The following is a 13,304-nucleotide window of genomic DNA, read 5'->3' on the forward strand; positions in this document are numbered from 1 at the left end:
AGAGGGTGCAGGCCGGGCTGAGGGACACCCCCCGACCCATGCACTAATTTCATGTACCAGGCCACTAGTATTTTTATATTTTACAAATCTTCAATTGTCTAGCATAATTGACAAGTGAATTTTTATATTTGTTCAGTGTTTAATCTTCTTTGATATATTATGTTATAATGTTTCTCATGAAAAAATGAAACTGAATGAGAAAATCACATTTCAATATTATTTTGAACATAGTTTTTCCTTCATAGTCCTCTCATAAGTGTCTTTGTACATTATGTAGTAAGTTATTATGGCTCAGAGAAATAAAAATTAAGTCAATACCTAGAAAATCAGCTGGTTTCTATTGGAGTGTAAATCATTAGCCACCATACTAAACATCTTTGTTATTCATTTCTAAAGGTCAAATATATTAAGAGTTCTATGTGAATTGGGGTAATCAGTTAAGGTTTAATAGAAAACTTCACATCGTGGAATTTAACATCTAATTATATGCACACTAGATAATTAGGTAATATTGCTGTTCTGGGACTGGTGTTTCAAAACAGCCAGAACAGCACAGCTGGTGTGGCTTGGTGGTTGAGGTAAAGGTTCGATTCCCGGTCAGGGCACATACCAGGATTGCTGGCTCAATCTCCAGTGTGGGGCAAGCAGGAGGCAGCCAATCAAGGAGTCTCTCTCATCATTGATGTTTCTCTCTGTCCCTCTCCCTTCCTCTCTGAAAACAATAAAAATATATTTAAAAGAAACTAATCTGAAGATACTTACTTGTCCAAGGTAAAATCTGAGCCATCCAGCCAAGCCCATTTCAGTTCACTGCTGTTGTAATATAAACTGGTCCAAAACTTTCCTAGCCCAATATGACATTGCTTCATTGAAAAATTTTGTACAAAATCCTGGAAAGAATGAGAACAGGAAATAAATAAATCTGATACCTTTGGTTGCTTGTCAATACATATAGAAATTAAAACTTTTATTTACTTTATTAAACATGTTCATTTTTTATCTGAAACAATAACTATAGTAAAAAATGCTCTTGGGATTTTTTGACAACTCTCTAATAACCAATAATTTATTCATTCATCAAACAACTATTATGGAGTCCTCATAGTACTGTGAACATTGTGCTGCATATTGAGAATTGAAAGGTAGTAAATAGACTTGATACTTTGGAATTTAAGAAAGATGCAAACCAATTAAGTAAGCCATTGCTACAAAAGGAAAAGTACCGGATAAAACGAGAGGATTTAACAGGAACTCCTTTAGGACCAGGTGATCAAAATAAAGTTTTTAATACTATAAATATTTTAGGATAAACCATAAAAGTAAATAGGCACTTATTAGGGTGAGGTTACAAAGGGGTTGAGAAGAGGACAGTAAAATTGTGAGAAGATTGAATTAAACTTTAATAAGTACATAAGTGAAGTATATTAAAATAAGTGGGTGAGGAAGTGGAAGTGATAAAAAGTTATTGGTAACTAAGGAGGCTGGAGAGATAGGCAAGAGTTCAGATGGGAGTAAAGCTTGCACTAATATATGGCTTAACCCGGCAGTAGTTCTCCACCTTCTGGCCCTTTAAATACAGTTCCTCATGTTGTGACCCAACCATAAAATTATTTTCGTTGCTACTTCATAACTGTAATGTTGCTACTGTTATGAATCGTAATGTAAATATCTGATATGCAGGATGGTCTTAGGCGACCCCTGTGAAAGGGTCGTTCAACCGCCAAAGGGGTCGCGACCCACAGGTTGAGAACCGCTGATAGGCAGATTTATGAATGGAGAGGTATTCAGTAAGACGAGGGTCACGTAGGGCCTTATCGTTTTCTTAATCAGATGACATGGCCTTTTGTTGTATCTGACTCTTTTTTCATGAAACAAGCTAGTTAGAAAGAAACCGTATTTATAGAAAGAATGGTGCCCATGCAAGCTGGGGACTCCCAAAAGGGCCACCCAGTCTCGGAGGGGCCGGGCCCAGGTCCTGAGAGTGAAGGTAGGAAACCATGGGCTCCCCAGCAGAGTCCTGGCCCAGCCCTGCAGGCTTGTGGGAACAGCTGGACGGAGACAAGCTGGGTCAGAGGCCCGAGTTCCACCCACGGCTGTGCCTCGAACCAGCTGTGGGATGCCTGGCAGTCCACGCGCCCCTACGCATGTGGGTCCATGGAGCCTGCTCCAGCTCCGGGGCCCTGTCTGCCCTGGCTGGGAAGCATGGCAGCGCTGGGTACGTTGCACAATTGGAGACCCATTGTCCAGAGCCACCAGAACACTCCTTCCCTGGAATTGCCACCTCATCGAGCTGCACACACCGGGTTTCCCCATCCCGGTTTCAGTTGTCCTCCCTCGGGAAGATGTCGCAAGGCCTGACTAATGTGCACGAGTGTCCCAATTAGGGTGATGCGGGGCGCAGGTGCTGGCAGCTCCAAAGGGCCAAATCCCAAACCCACAACCGGATCGCAGCGCACATGCTGTGCCCCAAAGGCGCCTTCCCTCCCAGCTTGTGGGGTCACGCCTTCGCCTCTTTCCAAAAGATCTGAACGCACCCATCACCAGGAGTTGACAGTCGTTTAGTGAGGCAGCAGCCATACCTTCTCCCAAAGAATAATTCTGAGATTAAAAAACAAACAAACAAAAAAACAAAAAAAGTCCCTCCCATTGAGCGCCGAAGACATCGCCCACAGAGGCACTGGGTTCCCTCCTCCTCTCTAGGGAAAAGGAATTCTCAGTTTTCTTGATTTGCTTCGTAAGGTGCGCGGTAAGGGCCGCGGTTTGTGAGCGGCGCGCCCTGCGCCCCCGCGGGAGAAATTCAATATTAATGCTCAGAGCCGTTTTACAAAATCCATGAGTACAAATCCAATTGAGCATTAAAAAGTGGTTGTTACCTGGTGTTGAATAGTTCTCTGTGTCTTAAATTGATTCATTCTTCTGTATCTGAAAAATATAAGCTTCAGCTCCCATGTTTTCATGGTACAATTTGATCAAATTTCACATATTACAGCTTCGGAAACCTGAAGTTAATGATTTTTTCTCTGTCTCAGCTTAGTTAAGATGTGCATTCTCAGACCAATCACTTTAAAAGAGAAGGGTGTCACATTATGTGCACTTATGTGAACCTGCTCACAGTCCTCACCAGGCAGAATGAGAAATTAATAAGGTCATTTAAAAAGTGGCTCCTACAGGAGCAGAATGGCACAGTATTTAATCAGGATTAATCGCCTCAAAATGCATGAGTTGAACACTACTCTGTTTCATTTTTTAAAAGCCATTTGCATTTTGTTTTTGTACTTTCCTGTCTATCTTTTCCCCAGACAGCACTAAGTAGTTGCTGTGGTCTGTAGCTCTCAATAGCAGTTAGATTGCACAAACAACTGGGAAACCATTCGACTTTCGGTGATGGACAAACAATGCAATATACAGATGATGTGTCATAGATTTGTACACTTGAAACTTATATGATTTTATTAACCTATGTCACCCAGTAAACTTAATCAAAAAAGAAATCAATGAACAGTCCTATATAATAAAAGGCTAATATGCAAATAGACCAAACTGCGGAACAACCGGTTGCTATGATGTGCACTGACCACCAGGGGGCGTGCTGTGTGGACCATGACGGGCGTCAGCTGCGGCGGGATGGTGGAGCAGGTAAGCGGGGGCGCCAAACCAAGGTGGGGTGCTGATCACTGTCATCGAGGTGAGCCTCTGGTGGTTACTGAAAATTCTTTGCTCCTGTGTGCCGTGGTCCCACTGGGTGCTCGCACCTGCTGCCAGCGCCAGCCCACTTGCACCTGCTGCTGGCACTGGAGCCACCACTCACACCCACTGCCAGTGCCCAGTACCGACCCTGATCGCTCGGCGCCATCAGTGGGTGCAAGCAGTGGCTGCCGGCCCCGATTGCCCCTCAGGGCTTCCCACCTCCCCCCTGCTCCTGAGGGGCGATTGGGGCAGCAGCCGCTCACACCCACTGATGAGGCTGGCTCCAATCACTCCGCGCTATCAGCGCATGGGAGTGGTGGCGGGAGCAGGGCTGCTGGCAGATAGAGGACCAGGGGCTGTGGCAGGAGGGGCTGGGCGGAGGCCCGGAGGATGGGCCAACACCCGCCCCTATGCCCATCGCAGCCTCGTGGCCCACAGTTCCTTTCAAGGTGCATGAATTCATGCACTGGGCCCCTAGTATTTAAATACAAAAAAATGGTGCTAAATTACCACTTATTGCAAAATTAGGAAAATATTAAATGTATGGAAACCTCACTAAAATGGTATGCATTTTTGTAAAAGAAATTTGTAAACACAGCAAGAATGTTTTGAATTATAAAAATTGAAAAATTAAAAAAGAATATATTACTGTGTTAGGGAAACTATAAGAAATTTGGTGATTAGATTGTAAGTGATTTTAATGTATGAAAGTTAGGAAGTTCTATGATTCTTTGTGTTCTCATGAGGGGCTAATGGTTTGAGTGATTCCTGGCATTTGGATTTTTGCAAAATAAAGACACATGGACTTTTAAATTTTCAAATCAAGGCAAATGAAAGTTCATAACTTAATTAATTCTATAATACAAGGGACAAAGATTTCATCCAACGAGTCTACCCTTGTGTTCGGCACAATAAAAAATGGATGACATTGCATTTTTATTTCTAATTAGGAACAAAGGGAGGAAAAATTATTTTGCTCTCCCCCATTTCCCTTTGGAAGTAGGAAATTAACAGTGAAAGATCTGATTGTAAAAACATGAAATTCACGAGCACAGGAAAATTGTACAAAGCAGGATACCATTCTTACCTTTAGAATATGATTATTAGGTTTGATGAGGTCTCTTAAAATATCTATATATACAGCTTTATCAAAAGAATATGAAACTTAGCCTAAACTATTGCTGTGACAACTGAATGGAAAATGCCAAAAGTTTATTTCAAGTGATAATCTGAGCTGAAATATATTTCTATGGCTAATGAGCAGAGTAGGCCCAAGGCATGTAAAATTTGGCAACTGGATATGCCCCATAACAGTCACATCATGCATTTTAACCAGTATTTGCCTAAATTGTACAATCTTAAAAATATTGGCTCACAATATGTAAACATGGATTTTATGAGATATGAATTCACTTTGCCAACACATTTTTTCCTCTTGGCCCAATGTACATTTCTGTGAACACAATAGCTCTAAAAAAATATATCCATCTCTAGAACATGCCAGTACAATAACAAGAAGGAAAACTGACAGTTTTATAATGACTGACAGCATAAAGATTTTAGAGAGGCAAATTTATCTTCCAAATCACTGAAAATTATTAAGGACACATTGTATTCCATGTGTGTGCCTGAATAAAATCCCAAACTGAAATGAATCAGCCAGCCTGTGCAGATGGATACCATCCTAGTGGGACAGATTGCTTTGGAGTATGGAAGACTTTGCAAATTTATGGGAGTAGCTTCATTTTCTAGTTTTGTTTTGCTTTTTAAAGGCTAAAATATAAAATAGTTCAAAAGAGTACCCTCTTTAACCTTTCAAAATTTTAAGAAGTATTTTTAAATGATGTTTTTTATTTAGGTACAAACAAGTTTGGAATAGCCTGCCATATTTTTATCTCTACATGTGCTAATGATTTCAAGCATCCAATTTCCTAATACTGTTTCTTATACACCCTGGCCTTTGAATAAGATTTTAAAATTCCTGATATTTCTAATAAGATGTAGTAATGATTGAAATCTTTACTTGCATGTAGTAAATTCCCTGTATAGGCTATAGGAATCTCCCTTCAGTATTTGGAGGGAAAAAGAAACAAAACCACAACACGAATTATCAATTGTAGTGTGCAAAGAAATGTGCCACTCAAATTGCCAAACAAGGAAGGCCATGATGCCTCACTGTGGGCAGTGTGGATAGCAGACAGCTCCAGCTGTGCATCACTGGACTACTATACCTTAGTAGAGAAACTGCCTTCTTCAAGGCCATGACCTTCCTAAGCAGTCTGCACCTGATGACTGAGCAAAGTGGAGATGCAAATGACTGGCCATGTTAGCCTATTGTAGGACAACTGGTGGACAATATTAGTTCAAGAACTCCTATGGGATTGATCAATTCTCTGTCAGGACTATATCACCTTTGACATCTCCATCTGCTATATCCTCTCTTTTATTTCTTTTCACTGATATTGCCCCACAAATATCGTGCACTCCAAACTCTGCCTTGTCCTCTGGGTTTGGAGAACTCCCTCTACAACGTATATTCAGAATCAAATACAAATAGAAACATAGTGAAAAATGTGTGCATGCCACTACATGGCATGGCATATAAATGTGCCAGTAGGAAAGGAGGCAATTGGAACACTGGTTCAACATTTGCTAATTCAGTGTTTGTGGAGATTTTATAGATAATTATTGCAAACAATAATTGACGACATATAACATTGTTGATTTGCAGTTCTATATAGACATGCTTTGTCCTCCCTCCAAAAGTATTCTATTGGAAGGCAAAGATGGATACTTAAGACTAGTATTTTGTACCAAGCTTATTTTAGGGTTTTATCCTAATTTCAATGAAGCCGATCTTTTTTATTTTAGAGGCACAGTGCATGAATTCATGCCTGGGTGGGGTCCCTCGGCCTGGCGGGGGCGAGGGACCACGGTAGGTTGACCAGCCACGGGAGGTTGCCTGTGGGAGTGCACTGACCACCAGGGGGCAGCTCCTCCATTGAGTGTCTGCCCCCTGGTGGTCAGTGTGTCGTGATAACGACTGGTCATAATGGTCGCTAAGGCTTTTATATAGATTTATAATAATTTTCCCAACCATGCTAAGATTCCATCAGAATGTATCCAGTTTTGAAAAATGAATTACCAAAGCCTTACTATACTTGCAAAAATGTAAGCAATTTCTATATAATCCTATAAAACTTCATTGCCAGTCAGAGAAACAAAGATGCCTTCTTAAAGAGAAAATAGAGAAGTGGCATGTGCAAATGCCTGTAGAACTATAAATATCTAAGCACAAATATAGATGTTGATGATTATTAATATCATCAACATGTCACATATGCAGAAGTAGTGCTTTGGATCGTATACATTTGTAAATTAGTAATTTATATAACTACTAGAGGCCCCCGGTGCACGGGGGTCCCTCAGCTCGGCCTGCCCTCTCTCACAGTCCAGGAGCCCTCAGGGGATGTCCCATCCTCCCATGGGCAGGGGGCCTAAGCCGCAGTCTGGCCTCCCTCTGTGGGAAGCGACCGGCTGATCAGGGGAAGGCGCCACCCCCATCACCCGGCTGCTGCTGCCACTGCCAGCTACTGGGGCTCACGGCTGCCTGAGCCCCGACCCTCGCAGCTGCTGCCATGGCTGCCTGCCCTCAGTCCTCACAGCCACCGCCATGGCTGCCTGCCTTTGGCCCTCGCAGCCACTGCTGCTTTGCCCGGAAGGACATCCGGAAGGACGTCTGGAAGACATCCACTCTAATTAGCATATTACCCTTTTATTACTATAAATTGCTTTATGGAGTCAATGAAAATTATTTATCCTAAACACTATATAAGTTTATATATAATTTAGTAAATAGTCCAAATGTATTCTGATGATGAAGCATTCAAAATATGGTGCCAACAATTAAAAATTATCTTAGCTTAATATGTTTACCAGTGAAAACTATTTGAGTGCAGTCACTGCATGAATGTAATTCTTTATTACTCTATCATGGCCAATTCAAATACATGTGCATTGTTTTGTATCATTTGGGAAATCAGTTATTAGAAACCAATAATTTCAGTAGAGAAATATATGGAAAACCATTTGTACACCTAGAATTTCAGCAACTCTGGCTGTATTTGCATGGAAATATGAGAAGTATATCAGTGTCTAAAGTGCTTACCAAAGGGCTCCCTTCATTCCAACTGAATGATAAAGATGTGACAGAAGTTGGGTCCTACCAGGCAATAGCCATGTAATGGTAAATATTATAGACCTTAAAATTGGACCATATGGTGTTACATTCTTGCTCTATGTGAACTTGGATAACCTACATCACAGAGTTATTATAAGAAATTAATATTAGGAAATGTACATGAAATACTTGGTAATGTTTTCACCTGCAGAAAAATAATGGTCATTTGTATTTTGTTAGAAGTTAACTTAGCAGTAAAAATACCAAACAAACAAACAAACAAACAAACAAAACAACCAAGGGTTGGTTCCAAGTACATAGGCAAAAGGCAAAAATAAATATTAAATTGTATTTACTTTGTATTTCAATTTTCTATTGAGGTATGCTGTTGGACTTTAATTTTTGGTGTCTGATTCACAGATATGTTAAATATCTATTGACAGGCTACCTTTTATTTTAGATTCTTTGAAAACATTTTCAACATTATAATAAATTATGAAACATACATGTGAAATATAAAATAAAATAGTTTTAAAAGATCATTTTCAGTGTGTTCTGCCTGTACTTAGTATTATTAGACTTGTTGCCAACGTTGTGAGTATAAAAATGTACATCAGAGTTCATAGTTTTAATATGTATGTCCCTCTTTTGTAATAAAATTTAATTTATTTTCTAGTCACAAGAAACCCTGAGGTGAAGTAGGACAAGCTTATTGAGGAATGACATACCTTTGAATCATGTCTATGGTTCAGGAAGTAATTGATTTGCTCTCACCTGTCCCCTTCTTTATTCAACTCATTATCCAAGCAGTGAAAGATGAGTCAGGCTTTTATAATAAAACTAAAATTAACATTCTCTTTCTCATTTACTTGTCATATTTTTTCTCCTTTGCATGACCCTGCTTACCCATCTATTTTGACATTTTAAAATGCTCAAAATCATGCATTTCCCTATCATTAAGTATATTACATATATTCTAGTGTAAATTGTGTGTGACAATAAAATATGAATCCTAAAGTCAGAACTGTCAGAATAGCATTAAATTATTCATGTATACCAGGGAATATCCCTTAAAGCTTATACTTATTAAATTAAAAAATAATTACTTTTTATAGTCACTTTTAATAAAAGCCCTTTGAACAGCATTCATCCATTCAAGAATTACCCCTCAATCACATTATCCTTCAGGTGGTAAAGTGAAAGACATTGTTTAAACAGGTAATTTTACTAGAGGTCTGTGACGTATACCCTGAGATTACAAACCACAGGTTATGAGTTGAAATAGAAAAAAATAAAGGAAAGGGAAGAGAAAAAATAAAAAAGAGTTGGCATAGAAGTTTTCTTTAATGGATGTGCATAGATATAAAGTGGGGGTAAAACTAAAGTCATTCCACACTGATGATCAGAAAATAGTATGGGGCTTATCCAGAAATCATAAATCAAACTTTGCCTGAACTGTGAGATACACTCAAGTAGTGATGGGCCATTAGGCTGGAAAGTAGAGTGAAATGGCTCATAGCATTACAAAGAATTGGTTTTTTATTCTGGATATTCTTTTTTTTTATTAAAGGGCTTAAACATAATTAGTTAGAGGCACCTAGTACTTTGGGAAGATAATCTCGTATGTCAGAGAAAAAATACCCTATCTAATAAAGAGGGAATATGCAAATTGATCATCACTCCACCACAAGATGGCAGCGCCCAGTCCTCTCAGCCCCACCGGAGTCCCCCAGTCCCAGGGGAGGGCGGGGGCGGCTGCTGAGAGCAGGCAGCGTGAGCCGCCTGGCTGAATGCTCGCTTCATCGCCGTGGCGATGAGGCAAGTGTTCCACCCCGACCGCAGAGGGCCTCTGGGCAGCAGGGATGGAGTGGCCAGGGGGTGGGGGGGACATTTGCCTTATCTCCCCAGGCAAGTGTTCCACACCTGGCGGCAGAGGGCCTCTGGCTGGGGAGGGCAGTTGGGGGCCATGAGGCTGGCTGGGGAGGGCAGTTGGGGGTCATGAGGCTGGCAGGGGAGGGCAGTTGGAGGCAAGCAGGCCAGCAGGGGGGCAGTTGGGGGTGAACAGGCTGGCAGGCAGAGTCAGGCCGGCCAGGGAGGGCAGTTGTGGGCCATGAGGCCAGCAGGGGAGGGCAGTTGGGGGTCATGAGGCTGGCAGGGGAGGGCAGTTGGAGGCAAGCAGGCCAGCAGGGGGGCAGTTGGGGGTGAACAGGCTGGCAGGCAGAGTGGTTAGGGGTGATCAGGCAGGTAGGCAGGTGAACAGTTAGGAGCCAGGGGTCCCGGATTACAAGAGGGATGTCCAACTGCCGGTTTAGGCCCGATCCCACAGGGATATCCCCCAGCAGTTGGACATCTCCCAAGGGGTCCCAGATTGGAGAGGGTGCAGGCTGGGTTGAGGGACCCCCCCCCCTCATGCATGAATTTTGTGCACCAGACCATTAGTTAAAGTATAATTACATTAGAGACCCTCTCTTAGTGCCATAACACAGAGTGTCCCCCCAAAAATGTGTATACACTTTAATAGCTGATAACTCACTTAATTTTGAAAATGAATTGTATGTTAATAAACACTAATTTTATAATCATTCAACATGTGTATACAGTTTTTGGGGACACCCTGTATGATAGCTTAATTTGAGTAGGCAGAAGGAAGCTAGGTAGTCAGGGACTGGGCCCTGGAGTGGGGGGGGGGGGGAGTAGAACTAGGAACCCAGCTGGACAGGGAAAGAAGGGTGTGTGTGAGCAGTGAGCTTTAAAATGTATGGATGTTGCTAAGACAGGCAGCTTGCAGATAACCAATCACAAGGCAGTAAATCCCAAGGATGTTACTAAGACAGAATTCTTTGAAAGAACCAATCAGAGGAGCAAGGCATATATCCACCCTTGACCAAGAAGCACATGCTCTTCTCTTTCTGGTGCACTGGGCTTCTGTCTCTCCCATGGAAGGAGACAGGCTCCCCTGTGCCCACGTGGCTTATGGCCAGATGGGATTCTGCACATGGACTAATAGACTTTAATTAGCTTGGATACTAATCTATACCCAGCTGCAACACAGAATGGAAACTCGGGAAACGGGCCTGCTTTTGGCTTTCCTGGAACCCCAGCTGCACCTTTTCCAGGACTGGCATAAGGAGCATGGAACTTTGGAACCTGAAACAAAGAAACTTCACCAATAACCTGCTTTGGGCCCCCTTTCTGCTGCCCGCTGTGGCAGGGAGTCTGTCTAACTCTCAATAAACTTTGCTTCCACTCACCATTGTTTGTTTTTTTCCCCCGAGAATTCATTCTTTGATTTTGTGAGACAAGGAACTCTGACCCGAATGGAAATTTTGGCATCAAATTGATGTTTCTTTTCAGATCTAACACACTGGAATTAATAGTTATTCAAAGTGTGTATACATTTTTTGGGACATTGTATTTTTTGTGTTGATATTTTTCTGTTTTTATGGTAAAATAGACTCTTTAAAAATTATTCACACAATACTCATCTATATATATATAAAGCTAATATTCAAAGTATTCCAATGGGAGTTTGACCCGTAGTTCTATCGCTCACTATATGTGCTGACCACCAGAGGGCAGCGCAGAACAAAGAAAGGCCCTGGCCAGCAGCCAACAGCCAGGAAAGGGAGGCCCCAGTGAGCAGCCAGAAGGCCTCAATCGGCCCTGATCTCCTGCCAGGCCTAGGGACCGAATTTCATGCACTGGGTCTCTAGTAAGTATTATATTCTCCAGAGTTGTTTTTTTATGCAAGAGGTGGAATGACAAAGAAATTCTTGTGTTGTAAACAATTTCTTATTTAGTTTGATTTCCAGGGCATATTTAATGATGCAAGACGTAAAATATGTTCTTGAATTACTACTATCCTAAGAGGGAGAGCACTCTACCATTTCTCCTTAGGGAAAAAAGGAAAGTTATAGACTTGAAATCTTGAGCAAGAAATTAAGCAAAAATATATGTAAAATTATCTGTATGCAAGAATAAATGAAATCACCAGGTAAATTAAATTTTTGTTTTTTATATCCAATTATGTTTATTATTAATAAATCATTTCCTGGTATATTAAGTATGTATACATAGCCATAAGAGGTACTAGTATAGTTAATGAAGTAAAGAAATTATTTATACCAAATAAATATGTTTTTAGCATGTGTCTATTCATTGGAACCCAGATTTTACCTTGAGTCTTAAAGAAAGGAGAAATGGTAAATATGTTGATAGTAGAAAAAGGAGGCACATGAGAGGAATTTTGTCTAATTCTTCTAGTGTAAAAAACTCGAAGGACACAGTTTCTTATAAAGTTGAATATGGAATATAGTAGCAACCATACTCCTAAACTGATGAAAGTATATATACCAGTATCTGCAAAAGCACCTCTCTGTTGATGTACATAGCACATTTATGCATAATTAACAAAACTGGAGAAAATTCAAATATCCATCAGTTGGTGACTCAATACACAGATTGTGGTATATTCATCAAGATACAACTCAGTAAAAAAAAACAACATACTGATAAATGCAACCATGTGGATGAATCTCAAAAACAGTAGGCAATTTGATCAAAACCACATAGAAAAGGCTAATACTGTAATTCTCTTTAAATAACTGTCTATGAAAAACAAAACCATGGGAAAAGATATTTGATCACTGGTTTCCAAGGCCTGGGTTTAGAGACAGAAAATTACCCACAAAGAATATGAGGGGACTTTTTGAAATTTTGAAAATATTCTTCATCTTGACTGTAGCCATGGTTATATTACTGTATGCATTTGTTAAAATTCAGTGAGTTATACACCTAAAAAGTGGATTTTTAAAGAATTTAAATACCTCATCTTACCTACATAAACAAACAAACAAACAGCACAGAAAGTCCATGCAGTGTGGCTCAATGGTTGAGCATCGACCTATGAACCAGAAGGTCACTGTTCGATTCCTGGTCAGGGCACATGCCTGGGTTGTAGGCTCAGTCCCCAGAAGGGGGCATGCAGGAAGTAGCCAACCAACAATTCTCTCTCATCATTGATGTTTCTATCTCTCCCTCTCGCTTCCTCTCTGAAATCAATCTACACTAATAAAAGACAAAGATGCTAATTGACCGTACCCTCGCTACGCTCATCAGCCAATCAGAAGAGTATGCAAATTAACCCAACAAAGATGGCCGTTAAATTTGCATACTGCAGGCAGATCCCCCTGCACCGGCCTGCGTGGGCGACAGCAAGATCTCCAGCTGCCGCCCGCCCCAGCACAGGATCCGGGCCTGCCATGTGCCACTGGGGGAGATGGGCCAGGCACCGCGGGATTGGGCGTGCCATCTGCCACCAGGGGACCGGGCCCAAGCCAGCAGGTGGTTATCTCCCGAGGGGTCCCAGACTGTGAGAGTGCACAGGTTGGGCTGAGAGACCCCCCCCGCCCGCCTGCCAGTGCACAAATTTTTGTGC

Source organism: Myotis brandtii, unplaced genomic scaffold (genome assembly GCF_000412655.1).
Source record: "Myotis brandtii unplaced genomic scaffold, ASM41265v1 scaffold794, whole genome shotgun sequence".
NCBI classification, from domain to species: Eukaryota; Metazoa; Chordata; class Mammalia; order Chiroptera; family Vespertilionidae; genus Myotis; species Myotis brandtii.